Source organism: Sceloporus occidentalis, unplaced genomic scaffold, assembly GCF_023333645.1.
Source record: "Sceloporus occidentalis isolate IW3139 unplaced genomic scaffold, rSceOcc1.0.p SCAF_19, whole genome shotgun sequence".
Lineage (NCBI taxonomy): Eukaryota > Metazoa > Chordata > Lepidosauria > Squamata > Phrynosomatidae > Sceloporus > Sceloporus occidentalis.
Window position 1 is genome coordinate 6,664,864 of NW_028316999.1, and position 22,469 is coordinate 6,687,332.

A 22,469-nucleotide genomic window follows, 5' to 3' on the forward strand; every position below is an offset into this window, starting at 1 on the left:
CTCCCGAATACTGTTTTGAAAATGACCGATGCCTTGCAGTTTGGTTTCTAAAAATGAACATGTTTGGTCTACTTGTTGACTGATGTCGCTGTGCTTTTGCTGAAGAGAGTCTGCTTGCAAAAGTAGGTCGGAGACACCTTCAGCATCAGATGCTTCCACAACAAGTTCCTGGGCCAGTTTTATACACTGCTCCACTTGTGGTTTAAGGCTCTGGAGAGCCCTCTGCTGGCTCTGCATTACTGTCAGATGCTTGTTACTGCAGGCCTGGGCACCAAGTGAATTATGAACGTCTAAGTGTTCCTGGGCAGCTGTAAGATGCCTTTCGGAGTCCTTCACAGACTCTTGATAATCTTTAAGACGCAGCATCATTTTCTCCAGAGAGTCTCTCTTATTATGCAAATCATCAACAAGTGATTCTAGTTGTTTGTTTATACCAGCCTTCTCATCTATAACGATTTCTTTATCCGTTTGACAGGCGCTTAATAATGTATCAGCTGCACTGTTTAACATCTCTACCACCCCACGCTGCTTATCAGCTTTCTTTTGTAGAACTTTCACTTGTCCAATTGAATTCTCTATTGCAACTGGATCTATGAACATCTTAACCGCAGACAGTTTATTTTGGTTCTCCTCGATCCATGGCTGTATGTTTTCTACCAGCTCTTTGTATTTCATAGCTTTCTGCTGGCAATCAATTAAACTGTGTTCCCTTGCTAATGTTCGCTTGTTGAGGTCTTCCCAATCGCACTTAAGCAGGGAAAGCTGGGACTGAAGTTTAGCTTTTTCTTCTCCATCAGTTTTTTGTAAGAGGTTCTCCCCCTCGGTTAAAACATTCTCATAGGCACTAAGTTGGTTATCCAAGGCATGTCTTATTGCTGTCTGCTCTGTGATTAACGACTTCAATGTGTCCAGCTTGGCCGATATAGGTGCAGCTTCAGATTGCTCCTTTTTCTTCGTTTGAATCCACGACTGGAAGTCTTCCGACATTTGGTGGAACTTTTGAGAGCTAGTGAATGCTGACTGCAGCTGTTCAACATGGAAACCTAAGGATTTAATGAAATATAGTTAAGTGAACAAATCTCCTGCTCGTCAGTGCGGGTGTAGGGGGAGGTATGGGGCATATAGTGAGCCATGACTGAACTTTGCGCACCGGCTCAGCCAGCAGACAGCCCGGCTCCGGCCACAGTAACAGTCTGGGATGCGAGGGCAATAGCGCCGGGAGGAGGTGGGGAATCCGGGAGGAGCCGCCTCTGTCTCAGTTAACCCTCCTTCCAGCCCTGCTGCTGTCACTGCCCCTCACACACTGTCATCCGAGGCGAGTGTCCAGGCAGCTGTCACTGGACTTCTCCAAGCGCCGGGGACCACTATGACAGCAGGGGCTGCGCATGGACTGGGCGGTGCCCAATGTATTACACAGCTCATCTTCAGCGCTCCCCTCTAATCGCTGAGCCTGGTGGTACCGCCCACAGCTATAGAACGCACAGACTACAGCAGCCCATCCCGCATCCTCGCCGCCTCTTAGCCCTCGGGGAGGATCCTGTGTCAAGAAAGAGAAAACTGGTACCCGCTGCCCAGCCTCCTCTACGGCTGCAGGCTTTATTAGATCAGAGTACAGGCTAATAACGGGAATCTGCTCCATCAGCCACGCCCTTAGCATATACAGTACAGCATGTGGCGACCAACAGGCAAAATACATGTGTATATGTAGATGATATGTGTGTATATGCACATGGAAATTAAAATGCGCGTATATATATAGATATATAGATAGATGTAGTGGTGATGTGTGTTGGTTACAGGCCAGGGCGGATCTGGCATTGTAAGGCCAGTTGCCACCTGATGACATAAGTGTGGCCAACGTCTGAATATGCATGGCCGTCTGCTATGTTTTTATGCACATGTAGTGTGCGTCAGGTCATATCCACACGCGTCGGGTGATAACAGCCAGCTGCCCGCCGGGCATTTGCCCAGTGTGCCAGATGGCCAGTCCGGGCCGCCTTAGAAGCACCTGTCTAATGCTTAGATTTTTCATTGGGTTCTTGCACATGAAACTCGTGGATGTTATATTAATAAAAGTGCCCATTACAGACAAACTGCAAACAGCCGCATTATTGTCACCAACACAGCTTTATTTAACACAATTTCCCAAGCATTGTTCCCAGAGCTGTTTAGTTTAAGGCATTATCTACTTAATGTTTCTTCCTGAGGTCACCACCCATCTCCTCTCCCACCCCTACAAAGGCCTTAACCAATAGATGACAATCAGGTACTTAACAGTAAGGCAGAGATAACCTACGGGGAGGAATAATCATAGGAATTCAGACTCTGATCCTGTTTATACACATTAGGAGGGTTTTAATACACAAATAATGTTTCTTTTAATGTGTATGATAAGTCTAGTACGATCACTTATTCCTGCATTCACTTAACCTCTATGTAGGTTGCAGGGAAAATGAAATGTACTTAAAGCACAACCCTTGCCAGGTTAACCCCAAAAGGAAATGCTCTGTCTGGGAAAGAACCCAGGATTTCAACCTGGTGTAACCTACAGAAAATGAGACCCTGTTCTGCCAGCCTGAACATATGAAGCACTATATAGAGAAGAGATATACAAAACTTCGGCAACCTGAGGAGCGAGGAATGCTTAAACATTTATGGGCTCAGACAGAGTCCAGGGTTGCATGACTGAGAGTGGTTCAAAGCAAAAACATTTACTGTGTCCCGTCTTTAAACAGAGCCATCGATGTCATCCCTGATTTGATTCTACATTGTTTATGAAAAATGCATGCTGCACGGCTGCAAAGGAACCACAGTAGCCGTGCATCATGCATATTTTATAAGCACCCTGCAGTAAAGGCAGGGTCGGGCTGGTCTGTGTCAGCTCACAGAATAAAGGCAGTAGGGATGCCCTTGCACTAATCTAATAATAACACAGTCGGGTGGCATGTTCCATACTGTTTAATAACATGGCAGTATCTGCAAACACGCATTAAATATGTTACTCCAACCGCTACAACCACATAAAGAAAACAATCATTATTATTATTATCTATATTTATATAGCGCTAACAATCTGCAGAGCTTAACCCCTTAAGGACAATGGGCGGTCCCAAAACCCATTGAAAACAATGCATTTTGAGCCCGTACATGTACAGGCTTTGTCATTAAGGGGTTAATACACTACATATATTCAAGGGGTATGACAAGACGAGAATTCACAGACTAAGACAAACCGATTCATTGGGTGGAGATCTAACAAGTAAGCTTTTCCTGGTGCTGATCATGCCTACTGCGCCGTATGTGAACATGTATGTAAGCCCCGGGGCGGCAGGGATAGACTGCTCCTCGCAGCACGTTGCAGGGGTGCTCTGCTGCCCCCTCTCTAGCATTAGAGGGACGACACACAGTTATTATACTGCTGGAAGTAAACACATAGGGCATCGGCATTAACCCCTAAATGACAAAAAGCATTGTTTTCAATGGGTTTTGGGATCGCCCATTGTCCTTAAGGGATCAAAACCAGATAACCTTGGGTTCATTGTTATTAGGGCATTCTAATCCCACGGTCTGTGCTCCTTTATATTGTTCTTTTCTGTTCTGCATGTAACAGATGGAGCCAGCTGACACCTCACCTCTTCCAGCAGCACCTGCGGAATAGACGCTAGCAACAAACCTAGACACCAGTGCGTGCGCAGATACATTAAACTTTCCTCCACCAGCTTCCAAAAGCAGAGCTATTCATTATCTCAACCAAATCTCCCCTTCTACTGTTGTATATGATAGATTTATAGATAGATTAACCTATGCTGGTTAACCCTTTAAATGCTGGATTGCCGTGTAATGAATTGCTTCTCTCTCTCTCTGGTACTAATACGTTAAACTGACCAAATTGTTAAAATGCAATAGAGTGAGTACAAACTGCATTTGTCAGAATGACTTAGACTTTCATCTAAACAGAACCTAAATATGTTTAGCCTATTCAATATCACAGGGGTTATTTTTAAGGGCAGTATTCAGTAAAAATTTTCTGCAGATTTTTATAATGCCATTGAAAGTAGCTTTAATGGCGTTTAAAGGAAAACATGTTGCTTTTGAGGTATAACTTACCTTTAGATTTCAGGGGGCAGTATTAGCAACAAATGGGAACGATCTAATTATATTATTATAATAATATGCATGAAGAAGAGACCTAGGTTGCCTCAAAAGCTTGCAATCCATTATCCGTCAGTTAGCCAATAAAGGCATCATCTTTGCCAAATTGGAAGTGAGCACAGAAACCCTAATTATAGAGCTTTCCTCTGCAACCGTATAAAAAGGCTGAGATGCGACATAGGCTCTGATTGGCCACAAGGCCACATGTAATAATTACTTAATTACCCAAAGCAGGAGTATATCTTAGGATTTTGGAGCTCATTGACTATATCATGACATACATTAAATATTTCCACTTCCGGTTACCAAGAAAAGAGAAATAGTATGATCAGACGCCCCCCGCTAACTGGGGAAATATACCAAGCAGTAACCACATAGTAATGTCTCCATAATAATGGAGTGGCTGTTGCTTACTGATAATCTCCATTTAGGAAAATGTTTGCGGCACTCTTGTTGTACTAGAGAATAAAAGACTTATGTGGCCTCATTCATTAATCTAACAATTTGCCAGGATACAGCTAATCTGTAGTATGAATAAAATCATCAAAATACTTGTTGCGCATGCTCCCCAAAATTAAAAACGACTGAAGAGGGGAACATGGTTTACAAGGGGGGTGAGGTTAGAGGCATGACAGGGGCGGGGCTTTACTTAATAATATTAATAATAATAAGGCATTTAAGAGAAGAATATTGCATTTCTTTACAGAACTGTATTCTATACACATTATATTGACTTTTGGAGTTGTAGAGCACTGTGATAGACTTACAGTCACCTAGAAAACAGGGTCACTGGCGGGTGGGGATGAGGGACCTAGTATTGTAACAGTCCCAGTGATATAAATATGGTAATGCAATGTTAAGATTTATATATCAACACCATATTCTGGAGCACTGTACAATGGGTACCTGGTTACGGACAATTTATGAATTTGAGGAATTACAGATTTCCAATTCCAATCCTTGCATCTATATACAAATACATTAACCCCATCTTTATGGGTTTTTTGTTTAAATGCTAATATAAAATTATGTTAATTTCTGTTGTCTTGCTGGAGTTGCCGAATATCTGCCCCATCCTGTGATTTTATTGACAATAGATATGCAAAGAATCTGCATGGCTTTAAACAAATTGTAGTGCTAAAGGGACATGTGCAGTCTGCTAAAAATAATGCAGGTAGTTTCCGGAGAGGGTGTTACCACTTCCTATTTAAGGCTTACAATATAATTTAGGAATCATGGAGAATAAAAGAAATATTACATGGAATGCTTCTATTCTTGCCGCTGATGGATATGAGAGCTGAAAAATATATATCTAAATGAAGTAGACCATTGCTGCCCTTCCAGATGCATTTTATATGCATAGGGTTACTCTTCCAAATGACCCCTGGCTGAGCTCCCACACTTTGCAAGGGGGTCTTAGGCCAGTAGTCCAGCTTCCTTCGTAGTCACCCCCTATGAAAGCACCTCATCTGTAGAGTGCTAGGCTACAAAGCATCAACTAATAAAAGTTTAGGAGATATCAGAAATTGTAAACTGACTTGAAGATTATTCTCTGCCGAATGTGAAAAAAATCTCACCAACCGAACCACAGGGTACACAAGCAATATTAAAGGGCCAATCACCTAAAATTGTCTTGTGGTTGAGGACATGATCCCACTGACACTGGAAAAGAATGAAGTAAATGAGGCCAAAGCTGACTCTTCCTTTCTCCCTGTCTGTGAATCATTAAATGTAATTTGTTATCACGTTCTTCCCAATTTAAAGGTCCCTGGAGTATTTCCCAATCATATCTAAATGCATGCATTCTCAATGTCCTCTGTGGCTTCGTGGGTTAACTGCCTCACTGCCAGAGTTAGCAATATGATTGTGTTAATGTATTTGTGCAACAGTACAGTTAGAAAATAACATAAACACTGTGCAATAGAGAAAACAAGCACCTTCCTAGATGTAACTGGAACTGCAACTTTAACATCATATGGCACTTAGAAGCTAAAGCTTCAATTGATTCAAGGGACCCTAAAGAAAACCATGGAGCAGAACAATGGCATGTGGTCAGCCTGGCTTTTATACTAAATTTACATGGTCAGTAGCAGGAGAAGGGAAGGGATCGCATAAAGTCTTTGTCCTACTGTGCGGCAGCTGGCAAGCTGTCTGATATATTAATGCGTAATATTTAACATTGCTTCGTCATGCACATCGATTATGATAATCCATATTGCAAGAATGTAATTATATTAAAACATACTTACTGCATACCAGGCAGCGTAAAGAACGATGAGTAAATGACTAATCAATTTATTTTAATAAAGCACGCATGCATTAATCACGAGTGTCAATGGACTGCTTACCCCTCAAGGGGTCAAATGTCAGCTCGTAACGTGGCTCAGAGCCCAAGACGGCTTTCTCCAGTACAAGAATAAATATTTTCACCTTTAGTGAAATATTCTAATCAATAATAACCAGGATGGATGGTTGTTTAGTCTTGTGATGGGTGTCTCCACCAGCACCTAAATATTTACACAATTGTTTAAGACATAGCAGTAAAGTATGGTGGTAGATACTATATATATAAATATATATATATATATATATATATACTGTAACCAGACAGGACACATGATAAAAGCATTGCGCTTCGATTTGCATCGTCTGTTGGGACTGTAATATATTTAGAGGCAGACAGTACAAACTCCCAAGGATGCAAACCAAGGATTCTGTACACTATATTTCCATTAGTATCGAACAGATCAGCTGTAAATCAATGACGTGCATCTCATACGCTGACCTTGGGAATAAAATGGCTCTATATTCAGTGCTATCCAAACAGCACATAAACCGTTCTTTCTCCGAACAAGTGGTCACAGATTGCTTAACATTAAAAGTGCAAGAAGGACTGGACAACATGCTCATCATAAATGCTGTGCTTGTTCCTAAAGGTAATTTTTTAAGATCAATTCACCTTCCCGTTGAAGCAACCTATGAGATCAACGTAAAAAACCCATCAATGCTTCCTTTATAAATAGATGTGATCCGTCATTCTAACGCCCAGAGAGGCTGAGAGTTTATTTGCAACACACACGTATGTTTATCTTCAGTAACGACCTTTCTCAGTGAATTAACAAGAAGCACAGTGAGAAACACATCTATACCAGGTTATGTAACCAAATGCTGAAAAATAAATGCAGTTGCAATCCACAAGCATTACCGTTACTGATATTTTTGAAAGCAAATAATATTGTTGCTAGTAAGAAAAAGCTGATGTCTATGCTACCTGAGATCAAATATGCTGTGCATATATAAGCACATGCATAAGTCATATGTGTTCAACTACGGCGAGGAAAGGTTAAGCCGGGGGATTTGCCATCGGAAAGGTGCTGGAAAGCATAGGGTGTCAGATCCACAATGGCAGAAGATAGGCAGCAGTGTGGCAGGTAAGATGAGGATGATAGGGTGATTAATGTATGTAAGGGAGTATACTGTAGTTACTGTGTATATGTGTATATGTACAGAGTCAGTCTGTTAGTCGTTCTTATAGTGTGTGTATACTATAGTGTCACAGTCACTGTGTATGTGTGTATATGTATAGTGCTACAGTCAGTGTGTGTAAATGTATACTGCCAGTCAGTATGTCTTCTGTATTGTAGTGCCAGCGGGTGCCACAGGTGCACAGCATCCACGTACCCAAGTTATGTGACCCTCCAAATGTATATCTAAGTATGTGTGTGCGTGTGCTAATCTATAAGATGACTACATATTTATAAGCACTAACATATCTGGGTCCAGCTAAATGCACCAATAAATAATATTTATTAGCATGAATATGCTTAGATAAAAATAAGAATCTTGAAAAAATCTTGAAATAATTTAATCTTTGACACTAAAACACAAAAAGTGGAATAATGGCTAAACATATAAGCTTGGTGTAAAATACCCCTTGTCATGAAGGGGTTAACAGTGGTACTGTACAAAGTGGTACAGCGGCAGAAAGGTATGTTTTATTGTCTTATTTTCCCATCTTTTAACAGCAGACCAGGGGGTAATAACTGAAAATAAAAACATGATTGAGGAGGGAACAAAAAACTGGCTCCTAGATTTTTTGGATGGCCCCGAAACAAATTTGTCGACCCCGGGTTTAGCAATAAGGAAAATCTTTAGTCCCTGGTTCAGTGAACAGAATCAGTTTCTTATTTATGTTCTTATTCTTTTGTTTATAAACTTTTCAAAACAGTATCATAATAAAATATTAATAAATCTTTTTAAAAAAATAACACCCTTTGGCACAATCTCTTGAAAGATAGAGCAGTGCACCTTCATTGCCGACAGTAATTAACATCTCTAGTACCAACAGACCTTTACTGGAAAAGCATCAGTCTCTCCAGCCCTGGATATAACATTTTAAGGGCCGAACAAATTGTTAATGATAAATAAACATACAATATCGCTTAACACATAATCCTTTAGCACACAAAGCGTTAATGGTAAACAGATAAACCATCTTGTAAACTGTATTGATACTATGCTTTTATACTAGTCACACCAATAAGGTATGGCGGATTATTTTATTTAGTGACTATTAATACAGCTGCAGCAGTTTAACCTTTTCCATCCCAGAGACATTACAGAAGTAACGTTACATGACATACAGTAATTACAGAAATACATACTCCACAGCACGATATGTGAGCCTTGGTTCACTCAGGCACTTAAAAGGTTAAAGGAATACAGGAAGCATTAAAAGCAAGGCAGGTGAATACCCAAAGCCCCAGTATTCTTTATGTTGTGTCACCATAGTCCTTAGGTATTGTTAATAGGTATAATAATAATAATTATTATTATTGTTATTAAAGGTTATTTTATAAGTGATTTGGGGGTAAAAAGCCTATATGATGATGTTAAGTGAAGCCTGTGTGGGTCTATGGAAACCAATTTCCAAGCTTCCTGTGCGTACAAACACTGCCCATGCAGAAGAATGGGACCGAAAAAGCTTAGTCACCACAATACATGACAGCCTGCCGGCTTAACCCCTCTGATGCCAGAGTCAACAGCAGGACCCTGCACACCATGACTATGGTAGTATAGTGACTCCCCCCCCCCCAAACATAGAGAGCCAGATTCTAAGCCTTGCATCATATCAGAAGGTACAGGGATCATTAACCCAGCAGCTGCCACATAATAGCGAAACTTGGTTTATCAGTCCCTAGCAAGCTTCCCTAGTAAGATAGAGCAGAGATTGGGGGTATATGGGCACATACTAAACAAGCCATCACTGGGACCCAGAGACATCTGCCATTAAATGTGATATGATGTGTGGGTGTGTGAGCCCTCCACATGCCTTGTGCCAAAGGTGATGCCCCTTGTGCCCCCCTGGGTGATGCTCCTTACCGGCTATCCTGAGTACCGCCCTCTCTGCTGGGTCCAGCACTGCTGCCCCCGAGGTCTTCCTCTTGCACCTCTCGTGTCTCGGTAGGTTCCAGGGCAGGGTGTCCCCGGGAGCAGGGGAAGCCGATCCAGACCTCTGACTATAGTCATCATCATCCGAGAAATCAGCCGAGGAAGACATGGAGCATCTGTAGGACGCTGTGCCCGAGCTCTAAGGAGACACAAGATACACAATACATACAATCAACACGCAATTCACAACCAATGCCACGCCAGCGAGGAGCAGAAATCAACGTAACGTATGGCATCCACACCCAACAGCTTACCATGGCGTGACATTCAGGAGATCGCCGGCAGCAGAGAAAGATGATAGTGAAGATGGGCAACAGGAAATGGTCGCCCCAGCCTACCGAGCCCTTCTGACCGTCCCAGCGATGAAGCCGGCAGCCGTAACCAAGCCTACTGCTTGTACAGCACAGTGTCTGGCTCCCTCTGCTGGACGCTGCTAGAACTGCACGGGGTCTGCGACAAGCTCTAATTAATACATCTCAGTAACTCGTAGAGAAGCCTACGGGGAGGGTGACTTCCTTTGTTATATATTTCTCTTCCCTTGGCTTCTAAGACGTTAACCTAGTGCTTACATACCACTTATATCCTGTCTGCCTATAGCAAGACAATGGAGCAGCACAGTGCATGAAAGAGCAGGAACTGACTCAACAGTGCAGCCCCGGGAAGCTTTATATACAGTAGGGCTGCTCCAGTAGCTCTCCCAAGACAGCTCTCCAAGTAAACACATGCTTCATCTCAGTTTATACCCCTAAGTCCTGGCATTGCTTCTCATTAAAACAAGCACATCTGCCTTAGGTCAACTCTATTGTCAGCTCCTTAGGTAAGGAAGGGGGTGCGATCTTCTACAGGAGCTGTCATCGTTTTGAAATGCCGCTTAACACCTTTTAACAACATCACATTTTTGTTTAACCCATTCAGCCCTAATGTGGAAAAAGTTTGATTCCACAAAAAGTCAACGTATCACATGTGCTGTTTTTAAAGCAATCAAAGCATAAGACAAACTAAGAAACGCACTTCCGACTGTAAGGAACAGAGAGAGTGACATCACTAATTAGTAATAATAATTGGGGTAATTTCTGTTGGTAATACCATCAAGTCGCATAGAAAGAGGGGACGTCAGTAGTCTTGCGATTTAATGTATTTTCTTTTACGATTGTTACGTTAATAACTTCAAGGACAATGCCGCAATAAAAATGAGCAGGGCATTAAATAAACATACTGATAATACTAATAATACCGGTAATAGAGTAATTATGTGATCTGTTAAAAATGGAAGGATTCAGCTCTCCTTTATCACCTAATGCGTCATATTCCTGAATTAGATTGCAAGCTCTTTTTATCAGATTCTCAGCATACATGATAATTCTAGATTCAGCCCTCATTACATAATGTATTCTCTATCAAATGAATTGCTGTTTACTGAACAAAACTACATCCCTCACTAAGGTATACAGGTATTAGCAAGATGGATCAGGCCTCTCAAATGGAATGCTTAAAAAAGCCAGGTTAATGCAAAAAATATGATATTTTATGTAAAAAGCACCTTTTGTCACCAAGCATGTGACATAAACCTTCTGCGGCCTGATACTGAGTCATCTGGCAATAACCAGCAAGATCCCTAAAAGGCACTGAATGTGTCTGCGGCTTCTGGGAAGTGCTGTGAAAGGCTTACTGAAGGTAGAATCATTTTATGGGTTGTGTTTTTAAAATAAGGACAATCACGTATGCCAATGCCCTGAGTTGTCCTTGGTGGCAATTTTACCTCTTTAGTTCTGTTTTGGATCCATCAGAGCACAGGACACATGCCCTGAAAGAGCAAAAGACCATTCTGATTATTTCTTGCAAGAAGGGTCAGCTCACTTCAACCCACGACAAATCAGTTCAATGCAGGTGTAGATTATAGATGTCTACATGCCTGCAAGGCCATTGCGCAGCATTATGCAGGGGCACCTAGTATGGCACTGTCAACAGAAGGAAAGTGTCCATTTCACTGGTAGACACACAAGTACCTATAATAGCTGGACCAGAATCAGTACACATGGAAAACACCACACGTGACTCTAACTTGCCCCGACAGTTGCCAACTCTATTAAGCCTATTAGCACTCTGAGAGGACTTTCCAACCCTAACCATGGCAAGACAATTCTGGTCTTCAGAACTAGCCATATCCTTGTAACGCTAACAAATTAACCTTAATTCATTAGTCTAAAACCCTGTCAACACTGTTCTTGTCATTATAAACCCACTAAGGCTCAGTCTTCAATGTCGTGGACAAGTGGACATCACTATAGTATGATATAAGATTCTATCCAGCTACTCTATCACCTTACAGAACAACCATCTTTTTGTGTCTAATTACCAGGGGCCACCTCAGCCATGAGATTTTCAATGAACCTCCAGTGTTCTGAACGTCTGAACTAAATTAATGCGACACAGGGATGTTTATTCAGTTCAACTACCATTCTTTGCTTTGAGACACATTCAATGTGCAGAATATAAGGGTCACAGAAGGTCTTGTGTCTAGGGATGCATAAGATGTAAATCCATCGCTGTTGCCAAGGCTTTCATCTATTTTAGCAACGTTCTCAATGAGTCAGTATGACTCCTCACGTGCTCTCAATTGGATTTCTATTGTCCTCTTGAGGCTCTGACATCAGAGTTCATCAGCTGGACCCTATTAAAATATTAGCTCATTCCTTATGCTGTAAGAAAAGGGAAAATTTGCCTTGTTTATAAGAAATTATTATTGATCATTGATGTTCCTCTTATAGTCATACCTCATCCAGCAATATGATGGGTTCCCACCAAGCTGTTGTTTGGTAAAGCAATAAAATGTTGGTTATTGTTTCAAGAACTGTAACAAACAGAAACATGTATCCGCAGACCAATATTATAGTTGCTAGTACATTTACTCCGAATTGAGAAATAAAAAGTCAAAATTATATACTTAACTATGTATGTCGTAAACAAAACACAAATACCTATAAAGTAGCAAGAGGCCTATACACATATCCAACGTCTTTGTCAAGCGGCCAGAGCTCAAGATAACAGCCCAGTGTAAAATAAACAGTATAAACATAACATATGAATGAAGTAGCTTCTTATTACCGTATATTCCGGCGTATAAGACGACTTTTTAACCCCAAAAAATCTTCTTAAAAGTGGGGGGTCGTCTTATACGCCGGGTACTTACCAAGCCGGAGGTTCCCACGAAGCCACCAATCTCTCTAATCACTACGCGCCGGCTATTGATCCCGAGCGCAGGGATGCCGTCATGTCCCGGCGCCCGGCATCAATTGCCGGCGCGTAGTGATGAGGGAGCAGGGAAGCCCGAGGTCTGGCACTTGAGACCTCGGCTTCCCTGCTCTCTAATCACTAGGCGCCGGCTATTGATGCCGAGCGCAGGGATGACGTCATGTCCCGGCGCCCGGCATCAATAGCCGGCGCGTAGTGATTAGAGAGCAGGGAAGCCGAGGTCTCAAGTGCCAGACATCGGGCTCCCACAACTGGATGGAAGAAAGAAGACAACAGAAGATAAGGTAAGAGATGGGGAGAAAGGGACAAAGGGGGGAGAAATATATATATATATATATATATACATACACACACACACACTGGTGTGTATATATATATATATATATATATATACTGGTGTGTGTATATTAGAGCTGAAACAACGAATCGATAAAATCGATAATAATCGATAACGGAAATCGAGAGAGAGAGAGAGAGACTGAGTGCAGAGCATTGCAGGGTGTGAGACTGGGTGCAGAGCAGAGTGGGGGGCATTGCAGGGTGTGAGACTGGGTGCAGAGTGGGGGTGGGGGGGCAGGGCAGGGTGTGAGACTGGGTGCAGGGCAGAGTGGGGGTGGGGGGGCAGGGCAGGGTGTGAGACTGGGTGCAGGGCAGAGTGGGGGTGGGGATGCAGGGCAGAGTGGGGGTGGGGGCACAGTGCAAAGGGGTGGGGGCACAATGCAAGTTGTTTTTAACATCTAGTTCTTAAAATTATTTTAAATAAACGAAAAATTTGCATATTGATTTTTTTATCCGATTAATCGATTAATCGAAAAAATAATCGGCCAACTAATCGATTATTAAAATAATCGTTAGTTGCAGCCCTAGTGTGTATATATATATATATATATATATATATATATACATACATACATACATACATACATACGTGTGTGTGTATATATATATATATATATATATACATATACATATACATGTGTGTGTAAAGGCAGGGGTGTGTGGTGAGGGCAGTGTATAAATGTGTATGTATGGACAGGCATATGTGTAGATATATATATAGATATATATATTATATATGTGTGTGTGTGTGTAAGGGCAGTGCATGTATGTATATGTCAGCAAATCAACCAGCAAATCACCGGTAAGGTACATCGCTTGCTGTGATTGGCTGGTTGTTGTACGCTGGGTAGAGGGGTAGTCTTATACGGCGAGTATAGTCCAAACTCTATATTTGGACTGTAAAAGTTGGGGGTCGTCTTATACGCCCAGTCGTCTTATACGCCGGAATATACGGTACATATCTTGTTTAATAAGCATACTATTGTGGTTACACGTTGGGATAACACATACTTGAAGACCAGACAAGGTCCTGATTGTGAGAATGAAGGGAGCTGAATATTTGGCACCCCTTAATAGGTTCCACGTCAAGATATGGGACTGTTGTTAAATGTGGTCTGGATATAAAACAACAAAGGATCAAAAGACTTTGCAGATGTCATTTCCAATTCAAATCATAAAATCAATAACCGGAGAATGCTTTCGAACTGGGATCTCGGAAACATTTCCACAGATATTCGACAAATCCTTGTCTTCATCCTGACGGATTTGGTAAAATGTTTCAGGGTGACACTATTAGCTACAATCTGAACTCACATTTAAGTTTATGTAAGAAGGCCCTAAAGCCTTCCGTAGAGTGTTGCCATGGTAGCCAATACTGCTGTCTCACTGTTTCCTACCAGCCAGTCCATAGCGCTGGTTTTAATGCACACACGAGCCGATGCACACAGAACTCTACCACTATTAAATATTATACTGTTATTTTTATTAGCCTACAAAACACATTAAAAGAGCTTACAAGGAATTCAAAGCATAAAGAGATATTTTGGCAGTCATAGTCCTCTTTTGACTATTATATCACAGGGGAATTACCTGTTGAATACAGGTGACTTTTATACAAAATTAGCTCTTTCCCTTACCATCATTAGGACACTTTGGTCGCCACCATACTATTGTAGCACATTTGTGATTGGTTATTGAAAGAAAGGTTCATATGTGTTTGGCTTCAGAATGAGCTCATTCATAAAATTACCAGGTATGCGAGTGATTTCATGGAGGTGCATGGAGATGCTAGATACTAAGGTTGGTGCTATCATGCAGAATGCCATGCCTCCTACAGGGCAGAGAAGAAGCACTTCATGCTATAGGGGAGGTAGGCATTCCACTGCGTAGGACACATATGCATACACATAGCATATATATACACACTATACACAGTATATACACACTATATATACTACTGGTCAAGATACAATTAACATATAAGGGTCTGAACACCAAGCAGCTGCTCATCATTGATATCATTTATCTGGAATACAAGCAAATTAGTGCTATTAGTCATTTAGTATTTTCTGGCAGCCAATCAGTTGCAGGAAATCACTCATATTCAGTCAATGAGTGCATGGGGGGTCTCTCCAGCAGTGTTCAGCGAGCCAGTGCTGGAGCTAACTGGAGGGGAATATATCACGTGCATGGAGATGTGCATACCAGGGAACTACTCTGGTTCTCCCGGTCAACATCTGAATCCACCTGGTTGCGGGATCTGCGAGGGGGATGCAATGAATATTGAAAGGGCCCCCACAGCTATCATATGCATTAAAGTGCATATTATGGACTGAGCATCCCTTTAAAAAATCTTTGTACCTTTAATCTTTAATATGCATTCTTAAAACTAGGTAAAAAAGAAAGCACTTTACTTCAAGAGAAGCTAGAGCTCCAAAGCTGCAGCAGAACAATTCTTCTGTGTCTGTACAGTTCATGCCACTGTTTGGCTGGGAGCCAGACCTTACATGAGTCCCAATGGGTCCATGGCATACCTGGGAATTCCTCTGGGTCGCGGGATCTTGACACGCCCAGCTTCCCGCCCATTTTCCCTTTAAATAGGGCTGTTTCTTGCCGACCTCACGGGACTGCCCCCTGACATCAGTGAGCCAGAAGTTCCCAGGTATGGTCCATACTACCCAGGCAGGACTTTGATAGAGGTGGCAATTTGCCACCTCAAGGCCATTGGAACTCTGCAGAATCCCCCATGCATTGCAACTGGGTCTGCCTGGAAGGTTACAGGGAACACTCAGCTATCATTGTATTATAGTACATATGATGGCTGAAGTGAAATGCAAGGTATTATTTTTTTTACTATGCACTGTTAACAAAGCAAGACAATTAGAAAGGACTGGCCAAACTTGGGGTACTCTGACATAGTGGTGAGCTAAACAATCTATGGCCGTATAGTGTAAAGGAATTTCCAATATTTCTGCCTTAGATGTTTTTTTCAATGGTATTTGCTGGGTATGCACTGGGTATGCACTCTTTGTTTAATGTTTTTTTTATTTTTTTTTGTCATTATTATTCTAGCAGCAACCCGGAAATCTTAATGTAAATGTCTGAAATGCTTTTTAGGTTGTGATCTCCCCTTTTTTTGTATATTTTTTGTGCTATGCCGTGAAACACGTAAGGAATTTGTTGGTCCCTTTCTCAACCCGTATTGTGTACATATAACATTGAATTAATAAAATTGTAATAAAATTGTACATTCAGTGATATTTTTACCACGGGCAGCGTGCATGTTTTCTTTCAAATCTGAAAATAGTTGATAGCTTGCCTGTTGGAGTTAGAATAACTTGATTGTTACCATCAAAAACAGTGTGAAAGAGAATGTGTAAAAAAAAAACTCTCAAGGACAGAGGTCATAGAGGTCATAGGAAGAAGCTGACATACACAGATATCTAGGGATAGAATTACATTTTCTGAAAAAAAGGAAAATGATTCCGGTGAATCACACATTCCACTTGTCAGCACTGACTAGCATCTAGCAAAACATGGCAGTGAAAATTTTAATAAATGCCCTTGGTATAAAATTCCTAATGCCCAAACTAGGTTTCCTGTTAATTTTGAAAATAATAATGTTTCTTAAGACATTTGGATCTCAACTTTACTACAAGATTTCTTCTCTTAACTGTGAGTTTCCATCCTCCCACAGATTAATTTCATGCAGTATAATCAGTGGTGTATTTACCTTTGGAGCCGACCTATGGAAGCAGTCACATCCCAAGAGCAATAAAAGGCGCTATTTGGGATATGACATCATATCCTGGTGCGCTGTGTATTAAGGGCACACATGGAGGCAAAGCCACCATAGTGTAAATAGGCCTGTCAGGACCCTGGGGGGCTTGTTCGCCTTAGAGTTCTTCTGTCTTCTATTTTCTTTATTTGTCCACTTCTCCTTGTTTTTAGCTTCATTATACAGGAGCTTCTCCAAGAGAGGGGAGCCTCTGCATACACCCTTTGCTCTGATTGGAGGAACAAGGGATAGGCTGTCCTCGTGGATGTACTCCAAGAGGCCTCAAATATTTCAGATGGAGTCACAAAGAAAAGGTTTTCTGCACCTCTCTTTCTCTACAAATCTGTGCAATATTCTGGCCTTTTTGGGTACTTCCAACAAAAGGGCAGAGCCGGCCCTGTGAATGTGGACAGCCTGTGCCCCGTTCCTCCAATCAGGGGAGAGGGTGTGCATAGAAGCTCCGGCCTTTTGTGGGAGTACCTGGATAACAGAGCTGATACCGGGAAGAAGCTGACAAATAATAGCAAAAGAAGTAGAGCTGTGGAAAAGGAGACATGGCACATGGAAGGGGTCAGAGAAGAAGCTACGGAGATATTGAGAGAGAGTATGAGAGAGAGTTAATGAGTGTAAGAGAGTAAATGAGAGCATGAGGGACTGTGAGAGAGTGAGCGACACCCCTAGGCTTAGTTGGCTGAGCGGCGCTGCCACAGATCTGAGATCTGAATAAAAGACGACCTTAATTATAAAGCAAGGTAATTTTTCTGATGATTTTTTTTCTGCAAAAACACTTTATCTTATAATCTCGCTAATACGGTATTTGTTTTGCATTTTCAGGATATGCTACCTTATATTGCTTAATTTTACACATCAGAGGCCTAACAACATTGAGATATTCTACAATGTCAAGGATTTGTCTCTCTGACACAAATGTGCCCAGCCCTGATCTAAACACCTGCTTGGACTTGGTCTATCAACAGGTTGAAAGGCTCACCAGAAAACCAGAACACTCCGTTGCTTGACAAGGATCTTTTTAAACCTTAAAATTGAATGATAAAAACGTGTTCACATTACACTTCAATCTACCCTGTTAAGGGGATTAACTAAGGACACCATAAGATATAATTATCCAGTATTACATGTTAAAGAAGACCATAATGCTCACGTTAACACACTTACTGTAGAGTGGGGTAAACAGCATTATAGTTTATGACAGCAATAAAAGCAGATAATGGATCTCAAGAGGTAGTTAACCTTCAATGATAAGGGCTCCTGTACAGTTCACCCTGGATACACAGCGGCATGTAAACAGTTACATTCCCTAAGCATGAACTGTCTTGTCTACCAGCCATCTTGCCACTAGTCCTGACTCGAGCACGACAACATTAGCGGTCTGAAGGCAGTTTTTCAGCAGGGTCAGTACAATTTCCCAGGCTGCCTCCTCAACAATGAATGAATATTAAAGTATCTTGTAAGTGTGTTATCACGCATTCTTCAACCTGTAGTGGGGGAAAAATTTTAAGAAAAGCTGCACAATCCAGAGCTGCTGCACAATCCACTCACCATGGCCCTGTTTTCATGCCATCAATTTACTGCTTAAACTTACTTTACTGAGAGTGGGCAATAAAGTTGGGTCTCTACAGCAGGACTAAAATGGGAAACTAGATGAGCTGAATGGTTCTTATATGCTGTCAAAAAACATTCTATAAGGAGGACAAGTGATTGTCAACCATTACATCTTTTGTAAAAGGATGGACTAACATGCATTTTTATACTTAATGCAATTAAAATACAGGTGCTATTTATTTTACACATATATGAACATGCTGATGGAACAGAATGCTTTCATAGTAGATGCACGGAGGGATTAACTGATAGAGGCGAGTGCAGCTGCAGGCAAAGCCCTCTCAGCTAAGTCTAAGCAGCAGACTATGGCGTAATTTCCCAATGCTCAGGCGGGGAATGAGAACAGTGAGGGAGCACTAGAACAAGCTTCTCGTCACCTGCCAGATTAACAGGAATAAGTCCTCTCCCCATCTTAAAAAGGTAGGCACTGTATCTGTATGAATGGAGTGTGTGCGTATACACTACCGTTCAAATGTTTGGGGTCACTTAGAAATTTCCTTTTTTAACCCCTTCACAACAAAGCCCATACATGTACGGGGTCACAATGCACTGAGATCTGAATAAAAAATGACCTTAATTATAAGGCAAGGTAATTTTTCTGATGATTTTTTTTCTGTAAAAACACTTTATCTTATATCTCGCTAATACGGGGTCACGATTGTACGGGGTCACGATTGCTCCGAAAAGCATTCACAAGATGGCGGTGCCAACTGTCAATCAACGAGTTCACAGAGGGTCTATTGATTCAACCATGCAGGCCAATGGAGCCCAGCTCACTAATCACAATGTGATTAGCAATATAAAATTAAAAAAATAATTTAAAAAAATTGGTAACATGTCAAAATAATCCCCCACTGTCACAAAAAAGTCCAAATAGTTTTTTATGAGCAAGCCCTACAATTAGCACTATATCTTCACAAAACTTGTCGTATGGAAAGCATTAAATGCCCATGGGGTGCCTAGTTTAAAAAAATGTATGATTTGATGGGGCAAATCGAATTGGCCAGCTTTAAAGATGTTACTGAACACATATTGGGGAGTTGTTTGACAGTGACATATACCAGGAGCGGTAAATTCACAGCTGAAGTGCAATGTGTGTGAAAAAAATACAAAAAACATTACTACCATAAAGTTTGACAAAGACTGATGGTAGAATTAGTGCATGGAAAGGATTAAAATGGGACGTACTAAACAGCATATTGGGGATGATGGGATGATGGGATGATTGGCTGCAATATTCAGCACTATCAATAGGTGTCAGTATACTTTTTACACTCATGGTAAATCAAAGTATGTTCTTTTTGGTAGTTCTTGATACTAATTTGCAACGAATACATTGCAAAAAGAAGCTGCAAATGTTTAACTATTTACTTGCTGAAATATATACAGTTTTATAAAGGAATCATGGTAAATTCTATAGAAATAATAGAAACATTTTAAGTAATCAACATATTGATATAATATGGTACATGTATGTGCAAACACCATATTTTACCTGTTTTGATTGGCACAATATGGGAATATATATTATTATTATTTTTACATGGGGATTATAGGTGGAATATTATAGTTACACATGCTAAGGAACATATTTGACCCATTTCTGATAAGAATATGGCTATAAATATTTTTTTACATGGGGATTATGGGTGGAATATTATAGTTACACATGCTAAGGAACATATTTGACCCATTTCTGACAAGAATATGGGAGTATTATTATTTTTATATGGGGATTATGGGTGGAATATTATAGTTACACATGCTAAGGAACACATTTGACCTGTTTTTGATAAGAATATGGCTATAAATATTTTTTTGCATGGGGATTATGGGTGGAATATTATAGTTACACATGTTAAGGAACATATTTGACCCATTTCTGATAAGAATATGGGTATAATTATTTTTTTACATGGGGATTATGGGTGGAAAATTATAGTTACACATGCTAAGGAACATATTTGACCCATTTCTGATAAGAATATGGGTATAATTATTTTTTTACATGGGGATTATGGGTGGAATATTATAGTTACACATGCTAAGGAACATATTTGACCTATTTCTGATAAGAATATGGGTATAATTATTTTTTTACATGGGGATTATGGGTGGAATATTATAGTTACACATGCTAAGGAACACATTTGACCTGTTTTTGATAAGAATATGGCTATAAATATTTTTTTGCATGCGGATTATGGGTGGAATATTATAGTTACACATGTTAAGGAACATATTTGACCCATTTCTGATAAGAATATGGGTATAATTCTTTTTTTACATGGGGATTATGGGTGGAATATTATAGTTACACATGCTAAGGAACATATTTGACCCATTTCTGATAAGAATATGGGTATAATTATTTTTTTACATGGGGATTATGGGTGGAATATTATAGTTACACATGCTAAGGAACATATTTGACCTATTTCTGATAAGAATATGGGTATAATTATTTTTTTACATGGGGATTATGGGTGGAATATTATAGTTACACATGCTAAGGAACATATTTGACCCATTTCTGATAAGAATATGGGTATAATTATTTTTTTACATGGGGATTATGGGTGGAATATTATAGTTACACATGCTAAGGAACATATTTCAACCATTTCTGATAAGAATATGGGTATACTCATTTTTTTACATGGGGGAATATGGGTGGAATATTATAGTTACACATGCTAATGAACATATTTGACCCATTTCTGACAAGAATATGGGAGTATTATTATTTTTATATGGGGATAATGGGTGGAATATTATAGTTTCACATGCTAAGGAACACATTTGACCCATTTCTGATAACAATATGGGTATAATTATTTTTTTTACATGGGGATTATGGGTGGAATATTATAGTTACACATGCTAAGGAACACATTTGACCCGTTTTTGATAAGAATATGGGTATAATTATTTTTTTACATGGGGATTATGGTGGAATATTATAGTTACACATGCTAAGGAACATATTTGACCCATTTCTGATAAGAATATGGGTATAATTTTTTTTACATGGGGTTTATGGGTGGAATATTATAGTTACACATGCTAAGGAACATATTTGACCCATTTCTGATAAGAATATGGGTATAATTATTTTTTTACATGGGGATTATGGGTGGAATATTATAGTTACACATGCTAAGGAACATATTTGACCCATTTCTGATAAGAATATGGGTATAATTATTTTTTTACATGGGGATTATGGGTGGAATATTATAGTTATACATGCTAAGGAACATATTTGACCCATTTCTGATAACAATATGGGTATAATTATTTTTTTACATGGGGATTATGGGTGGAATATTATAGTTATACATGCTAAGGAACATATTTGACCCATTTCTGATAAGAAAATGGGTATAATTATTTTTTTACATGGGGATTATGGGTGGAATATTATAGTTACACATGCTAAGGAACATATTTAACATGTTTTTGATAAGAATATGGCTATAAATATTTTTTACATGGGGAATATGGGTGGAATATTATAGTTACACATTCTAAGGAACATATTTGACCCATTTCTGATAAGAATATGGGAGTATTATTATTTTTACATGGGGATTATGGGTTGAATATCATGGTTACAGATGCCAAGGAACAAATTTGACCTTTTTCTGACAGGAATATGGGAGTATTATTATTTTTACATGGGGATTATGGGTGGAATATTATAGTTACACATGCTAAGGAACACATTTGACCTGTTTTTTATAAGAATATGGCTATAAATATTTTTTACATGGGGAATATGGGTGGAATATTATAGATACAAATGCTAAGGAACATATTTGACCCATTTCTGATAAGAATATGGGTATACTCATTTTTTTACATGGGGATT